A 4204-nucleotide genomic window follows, 5' to 3' on the forward strand; every position below is an offset into this window, starting at 1 on the left:
GGTGTACTTGGGGATCTGATACATTAGTTTTCGAGCCTTAGTCCGTTCTTCTGGGAGAATGCTGGCCACAAGGTATTCAACTTTCAGAGTCATTCAGGTTGGCTTGGAATTTATCATGAAAACATCTTCTTGTTCAGCACTACTACAAAACTGGGCTTTCCCGACACCCAACCATGACAGTCAACTCTGTTGACTGTCGTAATTGCTTAGCAGGACTCTACGCCGACAGTTAAAAACTGTAGGCATAGAGACCAACGCTGACAACTAATAACTGTCATCATTGCTTTTGAGTGTCGCTATTGACCCCAACGCAGACAGTTAATTCAAGACCAATGCCGACAATTAAAATGTGTTGCTATTGACCCCAACGCCGATAGTTAATTCGAGACCAATGCCGACAGTTAAAATGTGTCGCTATTGACCCCAACGCCGACAATTAATTCGAGATCAATGTCGACAGTTAAAATGTGTCGCTATTGACCCCAACGTCGACAGTTAATAAAAGTTCAATGCCGACAGTCATAAAATGTTGCCTAAATTCAAATAAAAAATTATAATTAATGAATAATAAAATTTTAAAAATAAATTAAATTATGTAAATATGTATTTATTAAAATTATGTATTTATTATAAACTTTTAAAACTAGATTTTTTTTGTTTCTAAATTTTTCATAATATTAACTTTTGTATTTATAATAATTTTTATATCAAATTTTAAATTAATTATGATATTAAGAGTAACAATACTTTAATTTAATTTTATAAAAAAAATATTAATTACTAAATTGTAACACTAAAGTCTTAGTTAAAAAAATTTATTTGAAAAATTTGTGAAACTTTTTAATGATATTAAATAGTACACATGTAATATTTAAAATTTTGATTTAAAAAAAAAAATATATATAATGGAGCAAGCAAGTTTCGAACCTCCCCCCTCTAAATCAGGTACTCTTTACCACTACACCAACACAACTTATTAAACAAAAATGTATATAAAAATATTTATATAGGTGTCCCAATTTTATTTTTTGGCTTCACCTATAATATCATAATAGACACAATCCTAGGTCATTTTTTCTCAGCAGCACAAAAGCATAAGAAGAATAAAAGGAGAAGGTGGTCGACAGTGGCAGGGGGTCGGGGTCGTGTTGTACAGCGGCAGGGGGCTCGGGGTCGTGCTGTACAGCGGCAGGGGGCTCGGGGCTGCGCTCGATGGCAACGATTGGTGGCTCGGGGGCTGGGATCGACGACAGGTGGGGGGTCTCGGGTCTGGGCTCGATGGCGAAGGGGGTCGGGGTCGGCCTATACAGCGGCAGGGGGCTCGGGGCAGGGCTCGATGGCGGGTGGGGGTCTTGGGTCTGGGCTTCATGGCATAGGATGGTCGGGGTCGGTGCTCGACCATTTTCAGAAGGGAAAGGACTCCAAGAATCTGGTAATGAAAAAAAATTGAAAGCTTTACTTTGGTTTTACCTTTTGATATTATTACTTTTCTTATGTTATTCTTTCTATTTGTGTGAGTTGAGTTTTTTTTTTTAAAGAAATGCTTAGAACTCTATTACGATATTACCCAGAAATTTTTTGATTAAGGTTGTCCCATCCTGCTTTGTTATCTCCGAAAGCTCAAAACTTGTGCTTGATTTCATCTGCGGTGATATAATTTGGTGGATTTGGGTTTACCTATTTTAAGGTTTATGTATATGCTCTGTTTTGATATGTAAATTTTGAGTAGAATATACAAAAGTTCTTGCCGATTTTTCTTGTTTGTGCTCTAAACCTCTTTTATTCTTTACAGGTAGTGGTTGATTTCACTGCATCATGGTGATGACCCTGTCGTGTCATTGCCCCAATCCTCACTGACCTGGCTAAGAAGAATTCAAGTGTCATATTCGTGAAAGTTGATGTTGATGAGTTGCAGGTATTAATCTACAACTTTTTTTTTATACTAACAAAGGAGTTAAGATGAGGCCTCTCATTAGTAGTAGTCTCTATGATAATTTGTTCATACACAATTATGGTTTAGGTTTGATTTTTGGGGTTTTGATGATATTTAGAAAAGAGAAAAGATAATCTGATGACATTTGTGCCTTTTATATTGTTATATGCAATGTAGGATGTTGCTAAGGAGTGGGAAATCGAGGCAATGCCAACCCTTTTGTTCCTCAAAGAAGGGAAAATTATTGACAAGATTGCGGGAGCTAAGAAGGATGAGCTTATTGATAAAGTTGCAAAGCATGCAGCTGTGGCTGTTGCTTGACTTTGATTAGTGTTTGGGACTAAATAAAGATCGGTAGCATGAGGCTATCCAATTTGATAAGAAAAATACAACTTTTATATAAATCATTTTTGTGATTGAAAACCACATTCATCCTTTTTATTTCTTCTGCAACCTCAAGTTCTCTATCTAGTTATTTTAGTTTTGGTTTGACTTTAATGGTGTTTATTCTATATTGTAGGTGTACGCCCTGATTTTACCACGGGCTGATTAACGAGCTGAGATACGGCCTAATCATGACTACCACGTGGACATCCCCAATACCGGAGCTGCCATCGTGAGATCCTACCTCCTTGGCTCGAGGTAACCCAAGGGTTCACCAAGATTACTTAATGACTAAGTCTAGACTCTGAAGGCCGCAGGTCGAGGTAAGCATCCAGCTCATGGTACGAGCTAGAGTTGGAGGCTGTGACCTTTTATGAAGTCAACCACGCAAGGTAAACATGCATATATTAGACATCACGTGTCTGATATATCCCTGACTTCTTGGACACGCAACGTGAACGTGCGTATTCAGACACCCACGACTGGGTTGGGCCGTGCAGCCCATTATCCCCTTACCTATTGATTTGACCACACTTACGTGTCAGGTTTAGGAATTAATCATGAATGTCACAGAGTTGACATGATAGATAAGAAGGTCACGGGATGACCTTCTTACCAACTCTCAGGTGCGTTCTCCTATAAATATGGAGACCCTGGGAGTTACAAGGGGTTGGATTCTATTGTGTAAGAAATACCCTGTAAAAGAATACCAAGCATATAGCAATAATATTGACTGGTGGAGTAGAAGGATTTTAACCTTTGAACCACCTAAAAAAACGAATTGTGTGTCACCATTCCACTTCCAAGATCATTCATCTATTTCGGTTCAACTTAAGCATTAATCCCTTCCTCTTTCTTTTCTTAATTACCTGTTGGCGAAGAACCGCGTCAACAGTAGGCTAAAACTCTACTTGGATATTTAAGAGAACCAAGAAAATTATATAAGAGAACGAAGGCAACAAGAAATTCTTCAAGTTGGGTATTATTTTCTTTCTTGCTTGTAAGAATTATGTACATTGAGGATTTGATGTATTATTTACATTGAGAATAATGAATTTTTATTAAGAATTATAATGAATTTTTATTGAGAATTATTTAGTCTCATGGGGATTTGATGTATTATTTACATCTCAATCGTATGAATAAATGTTGTATGTATATGAATTTTTATTATGATAAATATAATTTTTTTTACAAGTTATGGTAATAATAATTAATTATGTGAGTAATTTTTTTATTTAAATTTATATCAAACTTCAATTGTTAAAAATATAATTAAAATTAAAAAAAATATATATATCAAAAAATTATTATATATAAATTTAATGTTACGGCGACATGTATTAACTGTCGGCGTTGCCAGCAACATCGACACATATTAACTATCGGCGTAGCTAGCAACGATGACACTTATTAACTGTCGGCGTAGCTACCCCTACGCCGGCATAGGCAATTGCCATAGTTAGTCGACTGTCGTCATTGCTCAATAGCGACAGTTAAAAACAGTCGGGAAAGCCCGTTTTTGTAGTAGTGCAGGCTTGGTTATACTGGGTGTCGTTAGATGTTCGATCAACACGACATTCAACTCATCGATCTCAGTGGATGTAGCGAGCCTGGCTAAGGCGTCTGTATTCGAGTTTCGTTCTCGGGGGACCTGTTCTATCGCGTAGAACTCGAAATGCTCGAGTACTGCTTTTGCCTTTTCTAAATATGCAACCATTCTCGTCCCATGAGCCTGATACTCCCTTAAAATTTGATTAACCACCAACTGGGAGTCACTGTAGCAATGTATCGCTTTGGCCTTGAGTTCCTTGGCTATACGAAGTCCTGCCAGTAGTCCTTCATATTCAACTTCGTTATTCGACGCTTTGAAGTCAAATCTCAAAG

At 37.2% G+C, this 4204-nt stretch overlaps 1 long non-coding RNA gene across 1 annotated transcript; it reads left to right on the forward strand.

Moving 5' to 3' along the window:
* Positions 1 to 1277: 1277 nt before the first annotated feature.
* On the forward strand, positions 1278 to 3419 carry LOC133834588 (uncharacterized). Its single transcript, XR_009893376.1, has 3 exons — positions 1278 to 1432; positions 1793 to 1915; positions 2111 to 3419. It is a non-coding gene; the product is annotated as an uncharacterized LOC133834588 (long non-coding RNA).
* The last annotated feature ends 785 nt before the right edge of the window (positions 3420 to 4204 follow it).

This window comes from Humulus lupulus, chromosome 5 (assembly GCF_963169125.1).
Source record: "Humulus lupulus chromosome 5, drHumLupu1.1, whole genome shotgun sequence".
In the NCBI taxonomy this organism is placed as follows: domain Eukaryota; kingdom Viridiplantae; phylum Streptophyta; class Magnoliopsida; order Rosales; family Cannabaceae; genus Humulus; species Humulus lupulus.